Source organism: Callorhinchus milii, unplaced genomic scaffold (genome assembly GCF_018977255.1).
Source record: "Callorhinchus milii isolate IMCB2004 unplaced genomic scaffold, IMCB_Cmil_1.0 Scaffold2, whole genome shotgun sequence".
In the NCBI taxonomy this organism is placed as follows: domain Eukaryota; kingdom Metazoa; phylum Chordata; class Chondrichthyes; order Chimaeriformes; family Callorhinchidae; genus Callorhinchus; species Callorhinchus milii.
In genome coordinates, this window is record NW_024704743.1 from 40589560 (window position 1) to 40615501 (window position 25942).

A 25942-nucleotide genomic window follows, 5' to 3' on the forward strand; every position below is an offset into this window, starting at 1 on the left:
TTAATAAATAATAAACTTGCTGAGTGGGCACTTAAATGGCAAATGCATTTCAATGTAGAAAAGTGTGAGGTAGTACATTTTGGTAGAAGGAATATGGAAACCACACACATCCTGGAAGATAAAAATCTAAATGGGGTAGAGGATCAAAGGGACCTAGGGTTAAACACACAATTCACTAAAAGTAGCAACACAGGTTAATCAGGCCATAAAAATGGCAAACCAGGCATTGGGGTTCATTTCTAGAGGGATAGAAATGAAAAGCAGGGAAGTTATGGTAAACTTCTATGGAACTGTGGTTAGACCACACTAAGAACACTGTGTGCAGTTCTGGTCCCCACATTATCGAAGGGATATACAGATACTGGAGAGGGTGCAAAGGAGATTGACGAGGATGATCCCAGAACTGAGAGGTTATACCTATCAGGAAACGCTGAACATACTTGGACTCTTCTCTATTGAAAAGAGGAGGGTAAGGGGTGACCTAATAGAGGTCTTTAAAATGATGAAAGGTTTTGATAGGGTAGACATAGGGAAGATGTATCCACTTGTAGGGGAGACCAAAACCAGTGGCCATCAATGTAAAATAGTCACAAATAGATCAACTAGGGAAGTTAGAAGAAATTTCTTCACACAGAGAGTGATGGGAATGTGGAACATGCTACCACAAGGAGTTGTTGAGGTAAATACCATAAATGTATTTAAGGGGAAGCTAGATAGGTACATGAGGGAGAAAGGAATAGAAGGTTATGCTTCAAGGCTTATTTAGGGAAGGGCAGGAGGAGGCTCATGTGGAGCATAAACACCGGCATTACCGGATGTGCCAAATGGTCTGTTTTTGTGTTTTATATTCTAATGTATTCTAATGTATTCTGATGATTGAGACCACTTCCAGGAGTACAGATGCTGTAAAACCATTGTCTAAAAACAAAATAAAATTTTGGTTGGAATTCCACTCCCTGCTGGTTTTAGCTGGGACTGCCTGCTTGTATCCTCTTCTGCACCAGACTGCATGATCCTATCACCCCATCCTCACCCATCTCCACTGGCTCCCCATCCCCCAGAGGATAAAGTTCAAAATCATCGTCTTCACCTTGCTCCTCCCTATCTCTGTGTCCGCTCCCGCCTTTCAGCGGGCTCTAGCCTACTCCATGTCCGCAGGTCAGGCCTTCAGTCTTTCTGCCAACCATTAGTACTCTATCCCACAGTCCCGTTGTCTTCTTCCCTCCCTTGCCTCTTTTAAAGCCCATTTCAAGACCCTCCTATTTCATTGTGCTTTCGGTCACCCTCTTTCCTCTACCCTCCCTGCCCTCCACCCCTCCTGACTGCATTGGGACATCCTCCAAAGTGAAAGGTGCTATACAAATGTATTTATAGCACAAATTACAACTTCTTGTTGTTTTTCCATGGGAAACTAGATTGACTCCAGCTTTCCTCGGGTTAGCTCAAATTCCCGCTCACATTATCTCATCCTCTACTGATTTGCGTGGGTGAGAAGAGGCTGGCTTGTCTGGGACACCATCTACAGTCGAGCAGACTTCCAACCTTCACTGCAAAGGCTCACACTTGAACAATGGTAACCTGGGCGAGGTTTCACAAGTCAACTGGCATCCAAGCACCCGCACCCCAGCAAGAGGAGGCCCGACCAGGAAAAGAAGCATTTGCCAGTGGGAGGAAAATTAGGAAAATAATTAGACACATTAACTTTATATTAAAAAAAACTATTTTAAATGGATTATACATGAAAACTGGACATTTGAATTTCTTGTGTGATATAGAATTTTCATAGCATGTTGATCAACACCTGGAAGAGAAATGGAGGTGAATGTTTGTGGTTAACCCTATATTGATAGTCATGGTTAGGTCTCACACTTTAAATGCTGAGATGTCTTTCTCTTCACAGTCTTTCTCTTAATCGACCAGCTGGGATTTTCTGATATTCAGGTGAAAAAGCTCTTGGCGGGACAAAAATCCGCATGAATGATATCTTGATGCCAGAAAGAAACTCTTTGAGGAAGAACTTCTTCACTCAAAGGGTGGAGAATGTATGGAACTCACTACCCCAAAGGGCTGTTGACGCTCAGCCCTTGAACATAGTCAAGACTGAGATAGATAGATTTCTTATTGCAAAAGGGATTAAGGGATATGGGGATAAGGCAGGGTCAGGTTATTAGCTGGAGTTAGGTTAGAAAATCAGTCACGATTGAATGGCGAGGCAGGCTTGAAGGGCCGAATGGCCTACTCCTGCTCCTACATGTTATGTATCATGTGTCTCCTCGGATGAATATATACGTCTACTGACCAGTGAGACCTTGGTTCATACTTTGTATACTTTTTTTTCCCCCACAAAATATACAGTCAATTCACTTTACAGTATTGACTATATTGCTTTTCCTTATAATCTACTCACTCCCTTCCAACATCTCCCAGTTCTGACAAAATCGACCTGAAATGTTAACTTATTTTCCTCTCTCCATAAACCTGCCTGACCTGCTGCATATTTCCAGCGACTTCTGTTTTCATCACAGTATATTTTGTGAAGCGCTTTGAGACTTCCTGAAGATATGATGAGGCCTTATATCAAATGCAAACATTATTATTATATACTGGAGATTGCCTCAGAGCTGAGTTCTCACAAAATGGTGTGACATATATGGTGTTCCTTGCAGAACACACTTTTTGTTCAGTCACTTTTCCAGCACTGAAGTATCCTTCATCCTGTTGTTATCCCAATGAGAATCACAGCCTGCTTTTTATTGCAGATTTCCAATAATTTCTTATTTTCTTTTTATCTCTTCATACATCACATTTTTTTCTCAGTTGCTGTTGTCTCATGACTCATTACATTGCAAAAGCATGTTGGCAATATCATGAAGCACAGTTAAACAGAGCATCCTAACATATTATATAAAAAAAGGGCCATTAAGTTTCTAATATCAGTCAATGAGTCTGAACAAATTGTTCCATTATTTAAGTTTAGGGCACATTGTAACATAACCGTACGTCCGTAGACTATGAGGCTATTCTTTGCTTTGCTTGACCGCGCCTTTGGTCACCATCACCCCCCTCCCCCTGGCTCGGTCCCGGGATCCAAAACTGTAGAGCGCTCTGAGACACTGTATGGCGTGGAGGGCGTTTTATAAATCCAAGTTGTTGTTGTTAAATTCATAATCAGAAATTCCACTAGCAGTGTGCATCGCTAAAGTTTGATACAATATAATTTATAGTTATATAGCGCCTTTCATGTTGGGAGGACATCTCAAAGTGCTTGACCACTGCTGCTGGGCACCCTCAGCCATAATAGAATGGCTCGAGGGGCTGAATGGCCTACCTAAGTTCCACCCAACCTGTGGAGGGGAGACAAAGTGACTGGGGAAGGGAAAGATGACCAAAATACTTCACTAAGCAGAGAAAGAAGAGCTTGCTGTTCACATTGGTCCAATTATCTACAAGCACAGAATTTCCTACATTAACAAATCTTCATTTTAGTACCAAGCCTGTGGGATACATTTTCACAGGTAATTCTCTCACAGTGCACTATGAAACAAAGCCCATTAGATTAGGTACAGAGAAAGCCTTGTCTGCACCCTGTAGTGAATAATTGAACTTGCAATCTGACCTGAATAAATACAGCTGCAGACAGACTCTCTAGCAAATTAACCTCTGTAGCATGTGCTGGATCCCATAACTCACTTGCCATTGTCATCACAAAAATCTCTGCTGAAGCAAGAGAACTGGAGCACTGGAACTTTATTATGTGTTGCAAAGCTCAGTGCTGAACCAGGAGGAACACAATTAATTAAAATTCAGACAAAATACAAAATATTGCAGATGCTGGAAATCTGAAACAAAAACAGAAGTCACTGGGAATACTCAGCAGGTCGGGCAGCATCTATGGAGAAAGGAAAGTTTCTGCTTAGAGTTCTCAGCAACTTCTGATTAAAGTTAAGGTTGTTTTTGGTCAGACGAGTGTCTGACATATGTGGAAACCCATCGCCATGCTTAAGATTATCAAATAGACTGAGAGTTCGATGCATCCCACCTATATATGGAAATTGCAGAGATATTTTTTGCAATGGAATATGCACTCTCTTCCTGGAGGTATGAATGCTGCTTACATAATTCATAATCATGGAGTCCTGTAGCTCAGTGGTTAGAGCACTCGCTTTGCAAGCGAGAAACCTAAGTTCAATTCCAGATAGGGCGAAACCTTCGGCAAGTTTCCTTACTCCACACGCCTAATAATAATCCCTCCAAAACCCAAAACAATAATAAATTGGTCATTTTCAATCTACAACTGTTTGTGGGACATTGCTGTGCGCAATTGGCTGCCGCGTTCGCCCACAAATATACAGTCAATTCACTTTACAGTGTGTTCTGTGAAGCGCTTTGGGACGCCCTCCCGACGTGAAAAGCGCTATATCAAATGCAAGGATTATTATTATTATAATTCCAGAAAGTATTAGCCGTACATCAGCAAAAAACAAGGCTTGGGGACCTCAGGGTGTGGGTTGAGATACTGCTGGAGTCTAACCAGCTAAAACCAGACAACTTTTCATTGAGAGGACTGTGAAAGAGAAAAAATATATACAATGTCTAAAACTTTCTTTCACCACGAAGCTTAACTGATCATTAGTAGCACAAAACAAGATGGGGGTTTTGAAAAAAAACGTGTTACAATGTTTCTATCTGGTACTTTGAAGGATGGAGTGCTTAATGCATTCCACTCAAAAATATTGCCATGGGAATGAGCAAAGTTAGTATTCTAACTGTCATTAGAAGGACATTGAATAGAAAGACTTCAAAGGAGGTCTGGGGCAGCCATCTGAAGAAAAGTGGCTCCTCCTAAGCTACTCCCCAGAGACTGAGCTAATAATCTTTGCATTTAATTCTGTGTCTTTCATGTCGGGAGGCCATCTCGAAGAGCTTCATAGGATTTACTGTGAAGTTTTAGTGTCTGGCTATTTTGTAGGTGAACGTGGCAGGTTTTTATGCAAAACATCAACGTCCCATAAAGGGTACTCTCCCTTTCATTTATTCCCACTCACAGCGTCGATATTACCAGGTATTAAGAAAATCTTTACACTTTACATCACCTATTCACATTTGTTAAAACATTTCAAAGTGCTTCACAGTATTTTTTGATATAACTGTAAAGTGTGGTGATTGTGTATTTTGTAAGCAAATGCATTAGCTAATTTGCACACATCATTGTCTCACTAACTGTTCCACTAAAGGCCAATTAGCTTTAGACAGGTGGAATGTTTACTGGCAGCAAGTTTGTAGTTTCTGTAACAACAACAAAATTACATTTATATAGTGTCTTTCATGTCGGAAGGACGTCCCAAGGCCCTGGATAGTTAAGGGTTTGCACCTGAGCTGGAAGCTGGAATCAAGAGGTGGGGAGGGTAGGGGGATGACTGTAGGTGCAGTCAAAGAGAAGATCTTGAGACAACAACAACACGATTTCATTTACCGAGAGCCTTTCACGTCAGGAGGACGTCCCAAGGTGCTGGACAGTTGGGTCGGGACCCGAGCAGGTGGGAAATGTTCAGGGTGAGGGAAAGGAGGGAGCGAGGAGGGGGTAGCGAGTCAAGAGAGGGAGCTGAAGGCACGGTCGAAGAGAAAGGTCTTGAGACTGGCCTTGAAGGAGGAAAGGGAGGAAGCAAAGGCACTGGGGTATGGAGTTCCAGAGCCTCGGGGCTGAGAGGCTGAAGGCCCGGCCACCGATGGTAGGGCGGTTAAGGCAGGGAATGTGGAGCAGATCGAAGCCAGAGGAACGGAGCGTACAGGCAGGTAGGTAGGGGGATAGTAGGTCGGAGAGGTAGGAGGGAGCAAGGCCATGAATGGCCTTGTAGGTGAGGATGAGGATCTTGAATTCGACAGGCCTCAAAGGAGCCAAAAAATTAATACACGTTGCAGCAACCTAAAAAGTATGAACAAGAAATATTTTTGAAATTCCATTTGGCATATTTAGTTAACCTTGTTATAAAATTAAAAAAAGCGGTATGCTTTTCTCTGCTGTTTATCCAAAACTCTGTCTGTCCAGATTATTTATTTTCACTTTGAGTTTGAGTCAGTGTAAGATCATGGGTAATAGTAGTCAAAAACAAATAGACAGATTATGTATGCTGTCATTTCTGTAGCATAGTCTAACACTCACCAATGCTTAAATAAATATATGAGGAAGATGCGGATACAGTTCAGGCTATTTGTGATGTTGAGATTAATTAATGGCCAAAATTCTCCCAGATAAAATTGCTCATTCTATTCATGGCTGTTTGTGGGACATTGCGATGCACAAATTCATAGAATCATAGAATCGTTAAGCACAAAAAGAGGTCGTTCGGCCCATCGAGTCTGTGCCGGCTCTTTGAAAAGAGAAATGTAATGTCAATCCCGCTCCCCAGCCCTTTCCCCATAACCCTGCAAACCCGTGCTCCTCAAATAACCGTCCACCGTGTTTTTAAACGTTGTTATCGAATCGGCCTCGACCACCCTTTCAGGCAATGCATTTCAGATTCGAACAACTCACTGCGTGTAAACATTTCTTCTCACCTCCCCTCTGCTTCTTTTAGAAACTATTTTAAATCTGTGACCTCGAGTCACCGACATAACCACCAGTGGAAAGAGTTTTTCTTTCTCTAGCCTATCAAATCCCCTCATGATTTTGAAAACCTCTATTAGGTCTCCTCGTAACCTTCTCTGCTCCAATGAGAATAATCCCAGCTTCTCGAGCCTTTCCTCATAATCAAGGTCCCTCATTCCTGGTACCGTCCTCGTAAATCTCCTCTGCACCCTTTCCAATGCCTTACCATCCTTCCTATAACCAGTGTTTTATATAGATTAATCATAACCTCCTGACTCTTGTACTCTATTCCTCTATTTATAAAGCCTAGTATCCCATATGCCCTTTTTACAACTTTATCTACCGGTCCTGCCACCTTCAAGGATTCATTTACCTGCACCCCCAGGTCTCTCTGTTCCTTCACCCCCTTAAGATTGTATTACCAGCCTATATTGTCTCGCCTCAATCTTTCTTCCAAAATGCATTACCCCACATTTCTCCACATTGAAATTCATCTGCCATGTGTCTGCCCATGTTACCATTCTGTCTATGTCTTCCTGCAGTTGGCTACTGTCCTTCTCACTGTTTACTACCCTACCTAAATTTGTGTCATCCGCAAACTTGGAAATGGTACTTGCTATACCCAAGTCAGATCATTTATAATAATAATAATAATCCTTGCATTTGATATAGCGCTTTTCACGTCGGGAGGGCGTCCCAAAGCGCTTCACAGAACACACTGTAAAGTGAATTGACTGTATATTTGTGGGCGAACGCGGCAGCCAATTGCGCACAGCAATGTCCCACAAACAGTCATAGATTGAAAATGACCAATTTATTATTGTTTTTGGTTTTGGAGGGATTATTATTAGGTGTGTGGAGTAAAGAAACTTGCCCAAGGCTTCGCCCTCTGCCTGGAATTTAACTCAGGTCTCTCGCTTGCAAAGCGAGTGCTCTAACCACTGAGCTACAGGACTTATATATATGAAGAAGAGCTGTGGTCCCAATACCAATCCCTGGGGGAATCCACTTTACACTTCCCTCCAGTCAGAAAAGCAACTGTTCATCAAATGCCGTAGTATCGGAGGAGAGGGTAGAGGAAATGAATAAGGTAAGTACAAACAGAGAGGAAGTACTGAAAAGGTTGACTGGGCTCAAGGTAGATAAGTTGGCCGGTCCGGACGGAATGCAGCCAAGGGTACTATGGGAGGCACGGGTACAAATAGCGGAGGCTTTGGCTACAATTTTTCAATCTTCGTTGGACACAGGGGTGGTGCCAGAGACTGGAGAGTGGCTAATGTTACTCCCCTGTACAAAAAGGAGCAGAAGGACAAACCTGGGAACTGCAGGCCAGTCAGCCTAACATCAGTAGTGGGGAAACTCCTTGAGACTATAATCCGTGACAGAATAAATCTTCATTTAGAAGAATATGGGTTAATTAGGCACAGATTTGTTAAAGGCAAATCTTGTCTAACAAATCTAATAGAATTTTTCGATGAGGTAATGGAGAGGATGGATGAAGGTAATGCAGTTGATGTAGTTTATATGGACTTTCAAAAGGCATTTGACAAAGTGCCACATAAAAACTTGTAAGAAAAATAGAAGCCCATGGTATAAAAGGAACAGTGGCAGCATGGATCCAGAACTGGCTGGGAGACTGAAAGCAGAGATTTGTGGTTGTCATGTTCACTTACAAATTATACTGTGACATTTGAATCCAGGAAAGCTTTGGCACAGGTTGGCAAGATAATAATAATAATAATCTTTGCATTTGAAATAGTGCATTATCATGTCTTTGAGACGTCTCAAAGCGCTTCACAGAATAGACTGTAAAGTGAATTGACTGTATTTTTGTGGGCAAAATGCAGCAGCCAATTGCACACAGCAGTGTCCCACAAATAGTTATGATTGAAGAGACCAATTTTTTTTTGAAGGAATTATTACCCCAGGAAAAGCGATCCGCCAATCAACTAAAAACCGGGTTCCTACTTACTGCTAGCTGAACAGAGGGGTGTGGAGTAAGGAAATTTGTCCAACATTTCACCCTGCCGGGAATCAAATCCAGGTCACTCACTTGCGAGGTGAGTGCTCTGACCTCTTGAGCTATAGATCTCCACGGGCTCCAAGGCTTTGGGACCTCAGAGTGCATTTTGGGAGTACTGCTGGAGTAAAACCCGTGAAAAATATTTATTATATCAAATGCCTAACAAAATATCACAAAATCAGAGCAGATTGGTATGGTACAAGAGTGCTTGTGACATGGTTGGAACTAGCATTTCAAATAATTGAGTCTCAAATAATGAAGAAGTACCATCAGGGTAAGAGGGAGAGATACATTTGATGCAGTGCTTTATCAGATCCTTAAGGCATCTCAAAACACTTCATAGGATATACTGTTAAATAGATTCATTGTATATTTTGAGGGCAAAATGCGGCACCCAAAATCACACAGCAGTGTCGCACCAACAGTTGTAGACCAAGTGACTAATTTTTAAAAAAAATTTGGAGGGACTTTTACCCCTATAAAGCAATCTGCCAATCTACTAATAATTGGCTAAAATCTGAAACAAACAGCAAAATCAGAAACGTGTAGTGCAGTGAGGAGGGTTGCTAACTTTAAATATACCAATATTCAGGAATATGCATAATTCCACCTGTAATGTATTCACAACAATGATACTCTACACAAGCAGTCTACAAGCCCTCTCTAATAGAATGGGCATGAATACCTATTGATCCATTATAAAACAGTAGAATGAGGCACTGCTCACTGTTACCCACACAGAAACCCTCCCATATTTGTCACATATAAATTAATTTGCTGGGCTGCCAGGTATTACAGGCTTACCCACTCTGCAGAACGATTCCCAGAACAGAAACTTCATTGAGCACAACAACGCATGACATATTTTGCAGTGAATGAATTAAATGACTGGATACAAGGTTCAGATCTGTCTGTTTTAAACCTATGTTCGATGCACCTGTCAGATTTCATTATTATCAACTGCCCTGTTCCCCTGCAGTCTTGGGCTCCAACTTTTATGTCGCTACCAATTTAGTGAACTGATCAATATGTTTTTTTATAAATGTCGTGAAACAAAAATAATTCCAATGGGAATTCATTAATGTACAGATTTATCTCACTTTGTTTGTATGATAGATTTTGATAGAAATTGTTTCTCTTTCTTATGGGCGAGAAATTACAAAAGAAATCCAAGGACATACAGTACTTCCTGACACGATAATTTACTAAAGTGTGTAGTGAAGATCTGAGAGCAAATATTATTCTGTCCATTACTTCACAGTATAAAATATCATAACATGATGCTTAAACAACTGTAATTACAGTATTATTTACAGTAGGTGGGTAGTGAAGAACTGAGAGCAAATAATATTCTGTCCATTCATTAGCAGCATAAAATATTACAACATGATGCTTAATCAACTGAACCAGTTGACAGTTGTCTGATTCAGGGTAAATAGTACTATGAACTGAAAGAGGTGTCAGCCTCACAGATCCCTTGGCAATATTCAAAGAGAAAAGGCCAACATCCCCCAGATAAAATTGTTCATGGCTGTTTGTGGGATATTGCTGTGTGCAGAAATTAACTACAGGCAGACATTACATTTTACAACGAATCCTATGAACCATTTTGGGACATCCTCCTAACATAAACTGTATTATGTCAAATGCCAAATATAATAATAATATTAATCCTTCTGTCAATACAGTGCCTTATCACATCTTTGAGACGTCTCAAAGCGTTTCACAGAATATACTGACTACATATTTTGTGGGCAAAACATGGCAGCCAATTGCACACAGAATTGTCCCACAAAAGTCGTGAATTGAAGTGACCAATTTATTCTTATTTTTTAAATTTTTCATTTTTAAGGAATTATTACATCCAGAAAAGCAATCAGCCAATCAGCTAACAACCGGTTTCTTACTTACTGCTAGGTAAACAGAGACGTGTGGATTAAGGAAGCTTGTCCAACACTTTGCCCTGTCGAGAATCAAAGCCAGGTCACTCGCTTGCGATGTGAATGCTCTAACCACTGACTATTTATTAAACTTCACCAAAGCTGTAAATTTTCTAAGGAAACAAGAAGACACTATGAAAATAACATCAGGCGCAAGAAATTAATGCTGATTAACAAATATTGATTTTGAATGAAGCCAATGATCTGTCCTTAAGCTAATGCAAAATCATTCACAATGAAGTAAAAATAAAAAGCATCATTCAGCTCTTTGACAGTGAACAGCTTATTGTCTGCAAAGTCAATGGTGAATAAATGAAATAATTTCAGAAGCAGTATTGAAATATACATCTGTTTGAAGGGAATGCAGAAAATTTGATTATAACTATAAGATAGTCTTTTTATGAAGCATAATAATAATAATAATCCTTGCATTTGATATAGCGCTTTTCACGTCTGGAGGACGTCCCAAAGCCCTTCACAGAACACACTGTAAAGTGAATTGACTGTATATTTGTGGGCGGACGCGGCAGCCAATTGCGCACAACAATGTCCCACAAACAGTCGTAGATTGACAATGACCAATTTATTATTGTCTTTAGTTTTGGAGGGATTATTATTAGGCGTGTGGAGTAAGGAAACTTGCCCAAGGTTTCGCCCTGCCTGGAATTGAACTCAGGTCTCTCGCTTGCAAAGCGAGTGCTCTAACCACTGAGCTACAGGACTCCAGCATATTCATTCCGTGCAATATCATTTTAAAGGTGACATTGGTTGCACCCAAACAACAATGGAAGCCTCTTCAAAAAGCAATGGATAGCTATTGTAGTTATAAAGGTGATCATAGGTTTAATTTATGAATGAAATACTGCATTAAGAGGTCGAGACTATTTTGTGTCTCATTAAGCAGAGGAAGATTGTATATAACCTTCAAATAAGTGTCACGGGGAAAAAAAAAGTGGATTGGGTTCAAATATTGCTTATCACATTTTTGCAGGAAAGCAAAGCCTTGAAGTTCCAAAAGTTTAACCCTGTAGGACAATTTCATTTCTTATTTTTGGTCGGCCAGGTGTCTGACAGATGTGGAAACCCATAACTTCAACAACTTGCATTTATATAGCGCTTTTCACGCAGCGTAGCATCTCAGAGTCACTTAACATTGGCGGAGCCTGACTCTGAGCTGCGGCAGGTGGGGGGGTGGTAGTTGAGGGGTAAGTGGCCGTAAGCATGGTGAAGAGGAAAGTTTTCAGGCGGGACTTGCAGTTGATACTAAGCTAGTAAAAGTAGTGAATGTGAGGATGATAGTAGCTGACTGCAAATAGACATAGACAGATGGTAAAATGGGCAGACACGTAGCAGATCAAGTTTAATGTGGAGAAATGCAAAATGATTCATTTTGGGAGGAAGAATGAGGAGAGCAATATAAGCTAGATGGTAGAATTTTAAATGGGTGAAGAAACCGAGAGACCTGGGGGTTCATATAGGTAAATCTTTGAAGGTGGCAGGACAGGTAGATAACAACATCAACAACAACAACAAGATTCCATTTATAAAGCACCTTTCACGTTAGGAGGACGTCCCAAGGCGCTGCACAGTTGGATCAACTACCACCCCCCGAGCAGGGGGGAAATGGTCAGGGTGAGGGGAGGGAAGGGAGGGAGCGAGGAGGGGGGAAATGGTCAGGGTGAGGGGAGGGAAGGGAGGGAGCGAGGAAGGGGAAGAGAGTCGAGAGGGGAGCTGAAGGCTTGGTCAAAGAGAAAGGTTTTGAGACCGTCCTTGAAGGAGGAGTGGGAGGAAGCAAGGCGAAGGCACTGGGGGATAGAGTTCCAGAGCCTCGGGGCTGAGAGGCTGAAGGCCCGACCACCGATGGTAGGGCGATTGGGGCAGGGGACGTGGAGCAGACCGGAGCCGGAGGAACGGAGGGTACGGGCAGATAGGTAGGGGGATAGTAGGTTGGAGAAATAATTATTTGAGGAGGTCAAGTTTGCAGGGTGATGGGGAGAGAGCAGGTGAGTAGGATTGAATTGGACAGCTTTTTTCAAAGAGCCAGCACAGACATGATGGGCTGAATGGCCTCCTTCTGTGCTGTATAATTTTATGATTCTATGACATGAAAAAGGGGAGAGAGACGTGCCAGGGAGTGAATGAATTTGAACACTAGTGTGAGGATCTTGAAGTCGACCCATTCAGTGATGGGGAGCCAGTTGAACCTGGATAGAACTGGTGAGATGTGGGTATGGAGTTTGGTCCAGGTCAGTAGGCGGGTTTCAGAGTTCTGAATGAACCAGATCTTTTGAATGGTGGAGCTGGAGAAACTGGTGAGGAATGCATTGGAGTAATCCAGGCCGGAGGTGACAAACGCATGTACGAGGGTTTTGGCTGCATTTGCGGTGAGGTATGGTTGGAGCTGGGCAACGTGGTGGAGGTGGAAGAAGCCGGTTCTGATCAGGGACCAGATGTGGGGGAGAAAAGACAGCTGAGGGTCGAACTAGAAGCCTAGATTGTTCACTGCTTTGGTGATTCTGCCGGACAGGCCAGTGAGGTTGAGGAGTTGACAGGAGCTAAAGTGTATTGCTACCGTCTTGTCCATATACAGCTACAGGACGTTTACACCATTGACTTTGTAGACAATAAGCTGTTCACTGACAAAGAGCTGAATAGCACTTTTGGCAGCCTTCCTGCCCCTACCGTCCCTACACTCCACCCCTCTTGATCACAACCCCCTGTTCGGGTCCAAATCCCTGACTGTCGTGCACCTTGAGATATCCTCTTGATGTGAGAGGCTCTATACGAATGTAATTTGTTGTTGTTTCAAGTCAGGAAGATGTCTCAAAGTACTCAGGATTTATTTCGAAGTGGAATGATTGTGTATTTTGTAGCCAAACATGGCACTCAATTACACACAGAAGCATTCTACCAGCAGCCATGAAATGAATGACTAATGTGATTTGTGAGATTGTTGGTCAGGACATCAGGAAAAACTCTCTTCTCTTTTCAAGTAGTGGCATGCCCACCTGAAGAGGTAGACTTGGCCTCAGTTTAACATCTCATTCAAAGGATGACACCTCCACCAATGCAACACACCATCATGATTGCATTGTACTGTAATTTCAATTTAGATTATGTGAGTTGAAGTCTCAACATAGGACTTGAACCCACAACCTTCAGACTTAAATTGCACATGGAAATGTTGCTGATTCTGGGATGAAATTTGCACTCTCTCTCTGGTGGCGGAGTGGGAAGGGGAGTGCATACAATTTAAACTCATGCAAAATTTCGGAAAATTCTACTATTAACATGGAAGCTCATTTTCGACAGGCCTTAAAATGGGTTCCAAATTAAGTCAGAATTTCAAGATATCCCACAATTCTACACCTTTTTAAATTTTAAGGCAAAATGGTAAAAAAGAGGCTAAGGCATTTTAAGTCATGAATTGATAATTATAATAATTCTTGCATTCAATATAGTGCCTTGTCACATTGCTGAAACATCTCAAACCTATTCACAGAATATATTGTAAAGTGGATTTAGCGTGTATTTTGTGGGCGTAACGAGGTAGTCAATTGCTGAAATTAAATTGCTTCTATTGTCTGTGTTTATGGTTGAAATTGGTGTAAGCTCCCAGAAATATTAATTGAAAATATCAATATACTTAAGTTGTCTGGTTATAATGAATCTCTATTGTGGATCAAGTACATTATTACAATGGAGAGATCAGTCTGAAAACAAAACAATTAATGTATTGAATTAGATCAAAGCAGAATGCATACTTTGAAACCTGATACTACCTTCCTGACCCACTGACTACCAATAACACTTGACCACACCATTAACCTCCTGCTCTCCGTCACCTTCTCTTAAAACACATAATCATATGAACTAAACCATAAAAGATGAGCAACATCCAAGTCAATTGGAAAAAAATACATGGGCTCAAACCTGATAACATTAACCTTACTTTCCTGCCACCAGTAAACAAACACTGAGCACAAGTTTGTTGATGGAACATCATTGGCTGCGCTTAACAGACCTTCAATGCAAGTGGAAAGTGTGCTAAAATCATAAAAATAATATAATGGGCCATTCACTCCATTGAGCTATTACTGGTGCTATCTCCTCCACATGAACTAATATATTATAATTCTAATTCCCTCTTCTTTCTCCATTTCCTTTTATACTGTTTATCTTCAGATACTTATCCAATTTATGTTCAACACTTTATGCCAAAGCATTTCTCCTAATCTCTCCCTTTATTTTTTCAGTTGTAATCCTGAGTTTATGCTACTTGCTAACGGTATAAATGAACAAATAAAATACTTCATAAAATCAAACCTTTGAGAACAGCTTTCCTCAACAGAGGGCCACTGGTGGGAGCTTTACCACTGGTATATATGTCACGTCCACTCAAACAACTGATTTCTCCTTTTTGTATGTGGAACACACATTTCCATATATAAACATCCGTACAGTAAATTTTGAACATTTAAACATTCTGCTGCTCAGGAAATACAGAGGAGACATTTCCATATATAAACATCCGTACAGTAAATTTTGAACATTTAAACATTCTGCTGCTCAGGAAATACAGAGGATACTTGCAGGGCAAGTGTGCAGCTTTTGTTCTTTCCTTACATAGAAATTCAGTAATCATTTATGCCATTGTTTAACATATCTGTACTTTAATCTAAGTAGAATTCAGTCTCCCCCAGTCCATCATAATGCTCCTGAAAAAATAAGTAGATTCACAGTAATAGGTCTGGGTACTTACCCATGTCGTAAATAGAAACAGTGTTATCCAAAATGTAGTTTGGAACTTCAAAATAACAAATATTAATCATTGTCTCACCTACATAGTGATATTGATTAAACAGTTTTATTTCATTTTATCAAGACCCTCCTCTTCAACCATGCCATCGACCACCCCCCTTCCCCTCGGGGTCTGAAATGCTATACACTGTCCAGTGCCTTGTAACGTCCTCCCGACGTGAAATGCGCTATACAAATGTAATTTTGTTGTTTTTGTTCAATTTCAAACTGTGAGAGTCACAAAATTATGAATTGCAAATTTCAAGCCAGCAAAGTCCAAAGATGTCAGAGAACAAAACATTTGCAAAATGTTTTATCTCTTTGGAATAGGAATGACAGTTCCTGTTATTTCTCAACTTCCTTCATACAGTTGCCTCTATGCTATTGTCTGTTCTTGTAGATCAGAACAAAGACAGTTAGAACAGATGTCAGAAAGCATTTCTTCACACAGAGTTGTGAACATGCAGAATGTTCTGCCCCAGAAAGCTAAAGATATTTAATCAATAGGAAATAATAATAATAATAATCCTTGCATTTGATATAGCGCTTTTCACGTCGGGAGGACGTCCCAAAGCGCTTCACAGAATATACTGTAAAGTGAATTGACTGTATATTTGTGGGCGAAACGCGGCAGCTAATTGCACACAGCAGTGTCCACAAACAGTCGTGGATTAAAAATGACCAATTTATTATTGTTTTGAAATGGGATTGTATTTTTAGATAAATGGGATATGGGGAAGGATAAGAGAGAGATGACTGAAGACACAGTCAAAGAGATATGTTTTCACGAATGTTTTGAAGCGAAGAGGGGAGAGGTGAAGTGCAGGGATTTGGGGAGAGAGTTACAGAAAGAGGAGCAAAATTGTTGAAAGTTCACCCATCAATGGTTGGGTGAAGGAAATAGGGGACATGAAGTACATCAAAATTGGCAGAGTGGAGGGGCAGGGGAGTAGGACAACAGGAAAACAGCTGAAGATAACCATGAGCATCTTGAAGGTGATCTCCTGGGGAAAATGGAGATCAAGACTATTCCATTGATTTGATCTTTTAAACTGAATGCCTCAACCTTTTACTATATCCCTTAATATCCTGGCTTCTGTTTACTTCACTGACTAGTGGAGCCAAACAAAAATGGGATGATTGACTCTATTAGCTTTGTGTAGAACTCTAGATGTTGTAGAGTTTGTGGAGGATAATGCTAGGATGACAGGCAATCAGGACTTTGGAAAACTCAAGGATGTTTTGATAGAGTCCGGGAACCTAATGCGGGAGAGAGTGTAAATTGCAGAATTCTGGATTATCTAATGCTTGTGGAGATCAGAGAAAGGAAAGGCCATCAAGCAGAGCATTGGAGAAGTTGAATATGGATGTGACAAACACATGAATGAATGAAAATTTTGGCTATGTTGAAGGTGAAAATTTAGGAAGGTAGATTTGGGCAGCAACTGGGTTTGGTTGATATTGTTAGTTCCTGAATAACACATTTCTTGTCATAAAATCATAGAATTATACAGCACAAAAGGAGACTATTCAGACCGTCATGTCTGTGCTGGCTCTTTGAAAAGAGCTGTCCAATTCAATCCTACTCACCTGCTCTCTCCCCATCACCCTGCAAACTTGTCCTCCTCAAATAATTATCTACTTCTCTCTTAAAAGTTGTTTTCAAATTGGCTTCCACCACCTTTTCAGGGAACGCATTCCAGATCTGGAGTCCTGTAGCTCAGTGGTTAGAGCACTCGCTTTGCAAGCGAGAGACCTGAGTTCAATTCCAGGCAGGGCGAAACCTTGGGCAAGTTTCCTTACTCCACACGCCTAATAATAATCCCTCCAAAACCAAAAACAATAATAAATTGGTCATTTTCAATCAATTAACGACTGTTTGTGGGACATTGCTGTGCGCAATTGGCTGCCGCGTTCGCCCACAAATATACAGTCAATTCACTTTACAGTGTGTTCTGTGAAGCGCTTTGGGACGTCCTCCCGACGTGAAAAGCGCTATATCAAATGCAAGGATTATTATTATTATCTGAACAACTCTGATTTAATTTCTCCTCACCTCACCTCTTTTTCTTTTAACAACTATTTTAAATCGTAGTCCTTGGGTTACCGACCCATCCGCCAGCAGAAATTGTTCACCCTATCGAATCCCATCATAATTTTGAAAACTTGTATTAAGTCTACTGTTAACCTTCTCTGGTCTAAGAGAATAATTCTAGCTTCTCTAGCCTCTCCTGATAACTGAAGTCCCTCATTCCTGATACCATCCTGGTAAATCTCCTTTGCACCCTCTCCAATGCCTTGAAAAACTTCCTTAAGTGTGGTGCCCAGAACTGAACACAATCCTGTAGCTGAGGCCTAACCAATTTGTTTTATAAAGGTTCATCACAAGTTAATGATGATAATTTGTGATGAATCACAACCAATTACTGATAATAATTATCACAAGCATTTTAGAAAACATTGCAAATTTCACCCCTTTGTGTATAGTCAATTCAATTTTCAGTATACTTTGTGAAGCGCTTTGAGACTTCTCAACAATGTGATGAGGTGATATATCAAATGCAAGGATTATTATTATTATTATTATTATTATTATTATAATACACCTTGCAGGTAGTGAATAACATTCTTCCTGCTTTAATATGACTTCATCTGGTGCCCGGTCTTATAATGGTGTTACCATGGCCCTTTTTTTCTAGTCAAATTTTTATTAGAAGTTATCTGAACTTTAGGTTCTATTCTCTTACTGTTTGTTTGACAAACAATGATTGTGAAAGGTTTAAACTTAACAGTTGAATGGATTTCTCCTGTGAACAGATAAAGTTTCTTTCAATGTCAGCTATTTGGACCAATGAAATTCAAGTCATTCACTAATGCATCACTTGGTGATCTGAATATTCAATGTTTTGGGTAGATTCTGTACATTATTGATTGAGCACCCTTGCGCCCAGTGATGAAGTCTCTTTCATGGCGAGGATCCAAATAAAAATGTTATGAAACTAGACTATTTCTTCTTGCCATGAATAACTTCAGTATTGTGTGCTTTGAACTTATCTTTTAGTGTGATTGGTGCAGCCATTTCCTGATTTCCTTTTTCTCTTCAGCCACTGCACCACCATGACTTGTTCTGGCTGATAACTGAATTGGCCAGAGATCCTTGGTGTATTCCGCTTTTAAAGAGATTATTTTTGTATGATACAAGTGTGTGTTAACTGACTAGTGGGACAAGGTTTGATTCTCTCCCTAAGCTCAATATTGGAAAATAACATTGTTGCTCCACGTATTACATGAAAAGCCATAAAGGATTTTACATAAAACAATTTCACCTGTAGCTTTAAATTATAAATGATTTAAAATCATAGCACAGCTGGCATTGCATGGTCATCTGTCCCTGTTTTGTCATATAAATTGAGTCTGACACTGAATCAGGAGAAGAGGGAGGGTTAGGTGACCATAAGCATGATCAAAATGTCTTTAGTCGGGATTTCAAGATGGGGAGGGAGGGGGCAAGGTGGAGGGATTGAGGGAGAAAGTTCCAGAGTTTCGTGGCATAGTTGCTGAACGCCCAACCACTGATGGTGGAGCGAATATGACGAGGGACAAACAAGAAGCCAGAGCCAGCCGAGTGGAGACAACAGTTAGTGGATTGGGTGATAGACAGATCAGATATGTAGAGAGGTGCGAGGTCATGAAGGGATTTGAAAACAAGTGAGAGGATGTTGAAATCAATCCATTCGGTAATTGGGAACCAGTGGAGCCTGGTAAAGACTGGTGTGATGGGGGTACGGAGATTTTTGCGAGTGAGTATACGGGCGGCAGAGTTTTTAATTAATTGAATTGTGTATGATGGAGCTGGGGAGACCAGCGAAGACAGCGTTGGAATAATCCAGCTGGGAGCTGATGAGGGTTACGGCTACCTTGATTGTGAGATACGGATAGCGGAAAGCAATGCAAAGGAGGTGAGAAAAAGTGGCCCTGGTCAGGGAACGGATGTCGGGTAGAAAGGAAAGCTGGGGTTCGAACCTAACACCTACATTGTGAGGGAGTAATAAAAGGCAGGGGTGAGGTCAAAGGGCAGGTAAATGGGGCTGAAAGGATTTCTCTTTAAAAAGACTAGCAGAAACACGAAGGACCGAATGACCTTCTTCTGTGATAAACATATGTATGGTTCTATGGATGGTATACATCTTACTGAGAGTAAGGACCCATGGACTCATCACTAATCATGTCCATGTGAGGCAGAAATGAACAAGTTAGTCTGGGTAGGCTAGGCTACATAAATCCCCAGAAGTCATGCTCAAGCTGTACAGTATTCAAGTCAGTCGTTGGTTCAAACAAAGAACCTTGAGACAGCAGAGGGAATTGGAACAAGACTGATCCTCACTATCAAAAGGTAATGAGCTATAATTAGGGACACAACAGTATACAGTATAACAATATAGACATTAAAGGGAAAATAAACTGTAAAAATGCTTTCAGGTGGATCAAGGCAGCAGGACAAGACTCAGAGTTGTGAGGACAAGTTGGTAAGTTTTGCTCTCTAGAAGGACTAAATTAAATGGGCTAAAAAGGTAATTCTCTCAGCATTTTATTCAATCCACGACAGTTTGTGGGACACTGCTGTGTGCAATTGGCTGTCGCTTTTCGCCTACAAAATATACAGTCAATTCACTTTACAGTATATTCGGTGAAGCACTTTGAAATGTTTCAAACACGTGATAAGGCGCTATATCAAATGCAAAGGTTATTATTGTGAATATTGTTATCTAGGCAAAACAATCCATTAAAGGTGTTTGGCCCAATCACTTCAATCATTTTCAGCCTCAAACCAGCAAAAAATTCTTAGGTCTTCCTTATCTCCATGCGTCGCATCTGAAAGTATTATTTTTACAAAGAACACAGAAGCAGCATTGATAAAACTGGTCACTGTCACTTTACTTTGATGTCGTAATGTTTTGTCAATCTTAATAAAAAAAACTGTATGGAGTGTTTAGTGGGAAAGGAATAAGAAAACTGAGAAAAGATTAGTTGCTTATATAGGTCAAAACTTCTGAAAAAAAACAAAGTCTCCATCCATTTTTATTAGTTAAATATTATATATGATTAATCATCTTAGATTGTTTTGAGGTCAAATTCATCTTGCAGCTCAATCTTTGCTACCTTCCATTGTTTGCTGAATTTGTATGTCTGTTCCAGGAATACCTGCCATTGATACTTTAGAAAATGAGATGTTACACTGTAATGCTCACATGTATGCACAGTATGATCTCCAAGGCTTTACTCTCTGTGCTGTTCGTTGGGCTGATGGCTGAGAGACAAGGATCTTGCTGGGGGGGATGGAATGCAATGCTGAAACAGGCTGTGGCTGTTTCCCACACATGTGGGGCTTTGCGTGAGAGGAGGGTATAGATCCCTGCTGATGGATTAGATTAGACTAAAGATAAATCCAACCTTGACCACATTTGGAGTATGGCGTCTAATTCTCGCCTCCAAATTATAGGAAAAAAATACCAGCAATGGAAAAAATACAGTGTAGGTTTACAAGGATGATGCCAAGACTGGCAGGTTACTGCTATCAGGATAGAATGGATTGTTTGGGCCACTTTTTTAGAGAAGAGATATTTAAAGGGGATCCTAATAGAAATGCTTAAAATTACAAAAGGGTTCAATAAAGTTAACATAACATAATTGGTAGCATATTGATTAGAACACTTGCCTCGTAACTGAGATGCCAAGGGTTCGATTCCCAGACAGGGCAAAACCTTAGGCAAGTTACCTTACTCCACACACCTCTGTTTAGCAAGCAGTAAGTAGGAACCCAGTTGTTATTGATTGGTGGATCACTTTTCCAGGGATAATACTCACTTCAAAAATAATAATAATAATTTGGTCACTCAATCCACGATCATTTGTGCTGTATGCAATTGGCTGCCATATTTTCGTCCACAAAATATATAGTCAATTCACTTTGCAATGTATTCTGTGAGCAGTGCTTTGAGACATCTCGAAGAAATGATAAGGCACTATATCAAATGCAAGGATTATTTTTTATTATAAATGGGCTGTTTCCACTAGTTGGGGAGTCTGTAACCAGCAGATATAACTATAAGATAGTGACTAGGGGATATAAAAAAGAACTTAAGATGAATTACTTTATACAGAGGGTTGTGAGATTGTGGAACTCACTGCCTGAAATAATGGTTGAATCAGATAGTATAGATGTTTTCAAGAGGAAGCTGGTCCCTCATGTGAGGCATAAGGTATTAGAAGGATATAGGAGGGAGTAAGGAACGGGTGAAGACTCATGTTGCAAGGACCAGTATAGACTAGTTGGACTACATTTTTTTAAGTTAAATTGTAAATATGTGAAAATAAACATTTAACTTTACAAAGAAAGTTAATTTTTTTGTAAAGTTAAATTGTAAATGTGTATTTTTACATCACCCTTTCCCCCCATATGCTACTATTGAGGAAACTTTATCTTGAGCTCTTGGGAGAGCATTAATTTGGTGCTGCATCACCAGATAAAGACTGGAAAAACAACTATTAAGCAAATTAAAGCCTTTTAATGATTGGAGTCTAACATTGAAAACCCCATTGTTTTATTTTAAATTCAACATGACCCTGAGTGAAAAGAAGCAGACAGGAAATAACATTCTTTGGAAACAGCTGGTTAGTATTAAACAACAAACATAACAACTTGCATTTACGTAGTGCCCTTCAAACATGATAACACCTTAAACAAGGTTGGACACTGAGCTATGGAAAGACAGAAGGATGGGGAAGGGGCAGAGACACATTGCAGAGAAAACATAGAATTATAGAATATACAACACAGAAACAGGACATTCGGCCCAAATGGTCTATGCCGGCATTTGTGCTCCACAAGAGCCTCCTCCTGCCCTTCCTCGACTAAGCCTATCAGCATAACCTTCTATTCCTTTCTCCCTCATGTACTTATCTAGTTTACCCTTAAATTAATCTATGCTATTTGCCTCAACGTTTCCTTGTTGTAGCAAGTTCCACATTCCCACCACTCTCTGGATAAAGAAGTTTCTTCTGCCTTCCTTATTTGATTTATTGGTGACTATTTTATATTTATGGCCACTGGTTTTGGTCTCCCCCACAAGTGAAAACATCTCTGACTACCCTATCAAAACTGTTCATAATTTTAATGATCTCTATTAGGACACCCCTCATGCTTCTATGACATTATTCAAGAAGAGAAGTGAGTTTTTCCAGGTTTCCTGGCCAACAATCCCGCAAATAAAATGGGTCAATGGCTTCAGTCGTCCAGTTGAAATATTACAGTGTGCAAATCTCCTGTAGCTTTGCCTACAGATAGACAGTTATCATATTTCACTTTGAAATCTTGTGAAGCACTTTGAAAACTTTGGAGAACATGATGAGGTGCTGTATCAAATGTAAGTATTATTATTATAAAACTAACATGCCATGGTATATTAGTTGTATATATAAAAATAGGCACAACATTGTGAATACATACAGTGGCTTTATTGCAGATAGATGCTTCATCATTTATGGTGCTTTATCTTAACATGGTAAATGATGCATCATTTATACTGACATGTGTGCTTAGTGCAGCAAACTTGCTATAATAGTTGCTAAGCAACGGTTAACAAATCTTGTCACAATTGTAAGCACTTCTGCATCCAAGCTCACCATGCACACAGCCTAGTTCACAGTTCAGATAAGTACAGCCTTGCTGCACCGTATGGGGCAATTCTCTTCTCCACAGTCTCTCAGGCCTTTTGGAAGCGCTGTGTGTTAAATTGGAGCCAGCTTTGTGCTATTCACTTTTTGTTTATCGACTCAGACAAGACGGTGATTGCCAATTATATATTTCACATGGGACTCTCGAGAGTTGATTTTCATCTTCCACGTATAAGCAAAATCTGAACTCAGGTTTCTAGAAGTGAAAGAGTGATAGACCCAAGCCCCCATCAAGAATTAAGCCTATATGGTGGGCACATTTTATTATAAGCAAATTAATGAATAATGATTGCACCTTATCTTCATTTTAATGGTGCACCTGTTTCATTGCAAAAAGATTTATTTCTTCTTTATAGCCTGATACAACAACAAGATTACATTTGTATAGCGCCTTTCACGTTGGGAGGATGTCCCAAGGTGCTGGCCTTGGCGCCAGATACAATGAATAATGTTGAGTAGTTCTTCATAGACATCCAGTAATAAAGAGATAGTCACAGGTTCTTGAATTCAATAGGATATGAAAAGCAATGATTGTTAAAAGGTTTCTCAATAAGGATTCAAAGTCGCAAATGGGAACATTTATGGTAAGCAGAAATCCAGCACGCTAACTCTTGGGAGTATATGTAGTAGATGGAGTTTGTGTTTTGTTCCCATGGCTCTGCATTGTGTACATCTGGTTACTGGAAGGAGTTTCATTTGTAATTCAGAATTCTTATTAAAGAATAATGTGTTAGATTTTACACTCCGATATCCAGCTGTCTTTAAAATCTGACTGGCGGTGGATGAATTGAACATGGCTTTCTGTTGCACGTACTATTTTCTGCTTTGTAAACCAATACGCTTAGAACATAACTAGGTTCCAATTTGCAATATTTGAAAAATGCATTTATTGCCAACAAATCAGAAATCGCAAATTGGTGAAGCCTGAAATAAAAGATTGCTGAGCAAACACTTTCCTTAATAAACTCCTATTCTCTCACCCATTGTGCCCAGTGCTCCTTCAAAACCTGATAAGATAAGTATGAATTTCCTACAGTTGAATGTGAACAAGACTGAGGCCCTCCTGATTGGCTCGCGCCAGCGCCTCTGCACCTCAGGCTCTGGCAGCATCAACCTCCAGGGTTGCACACTACAACTCACCAAGCCATTCAGGAACCTCGGTGTCTTGTTCGACCCTCAACTGTCTTTTCTCCCCCACATCCAAGCCATGACCCGCTCTGCCTTCCCTCACCTCCGTAACATCGCCCGACTCCACCAGTACCTCACCCCTCAGGCCACTGAAACTCTTGTTCATGCCTTCATCACCTCCAGGCTCAACTATGCAAACCCCCTGCTTGTCGGCCTTCCCAACTCCTCCCTCCACAGGCTGCAGATAATCCAGAACTCTGCAGCCCGTGTCCTCTCCTGCACCAAACTCTGTGACCCCATCTCCCCCACTCTCGCCTGACTCCACTGGCTCCCTATCCTTCAGAGGATCCAGTTCAAGATCCTGGTCCTCACCTACAAAGCCCTCCATGGCCTCGTCCAATCCTACTTCTACGACCTCCTAATCCCCTACCAACCCACCCACTCACTCTGCTCAGCCGGCTCTGGCCTGCTCCACGTCCCCCAACCCACCCGCCCCACCATTGGCGGAAGAGCCTTCAGCCACTCTGCCCCCAACCTCTTGAATTCATCCCCCAGTCACTCCCTTTCGCCCCCTCCTTAGCCTCCTTCAAGTCCCGCCTCAAAACCCTCCTCTTCGACCATGCCATCGATTACTCCCCTCCCTTCTCCCCCACTGACCCCAGCTTGGGTCTGAAATGCTGTACACTGTCCAGCACCTTGGGATGTCCTCCCGATGTGAAAGGCGCTATACAAATGTAATCTTGTTGTTGTATGAAAGGCACACAGAAGTATCTTATTTATAATATATATCATCCATGCTTTTGATATAGCATGTCGTCAAGACATATTAAAGTCCATTACAGGATTTATTGCAAAGTGTAGTGACTGTGTATTTTAAAGGAAGGAAGATGGGGAAAATGAATCCCAACTTACACTATACATAGAATGACAGACTGTGGAAGTGAAAAGGTCTGAAAATCCAAGTTCTCCTTTGAGGATGGGAAAGTATCATTACAGATAAACAATTTCCCCTGCACATGTCTTATTCTTTGAAGGTGATGGTTTGACTGGATAAAATTTCTTCTCAAAGTATTCCCTTCTCATTTTCTTTAAATAAATGCAGATCCTTGCTCTTTAATGTAATATTTCTTTGAATTTGCTATGAGGTCTATAAACATTTGAATGCTTCAATTCACAGGTAATTGTTTAAAGCACCCACTTGTTACCTTGCGGAATGTATTTGACATTATTGGGTTATGTTTAAACTTAGGGAGAGCAACATTCAGATCTTCACTTCCAGTTGGATGCAACCCAGAGTGGTACTATGAATGTCAACGGAAACTCCTGTACCAGCATGGAAACTGAATGAATACAACTATGCACTCACTTTGCCAGTATTCAGGAGGCTCTACTTTAGTCTAGTTTAAAGGATTTGATTGGTGCCATTGTGCATGCTGTTCATTCAAGTAAGATAGAAGATAGTAAATAATATTTGGGTGACAATTATGATATGATAATAATAATAATCCTTGCATGATAAATGTCATTGGTGAAATATGTGAAACAAACCAGACTTTAACTACAACAACTATTTTGCATTGATTTAGCATTTTTCTGTCAGGAGATCATCACAAGGCACTTCAAACAGGCAACTGGGAGCCTGAACTGAGGGTTGGAGGGCAGCTGAGACAGGAGTGTGGGGGAACAGTGACTAAAAGGGTGGTCAAAAAGTAAAGTCATATGGCGAGCTTT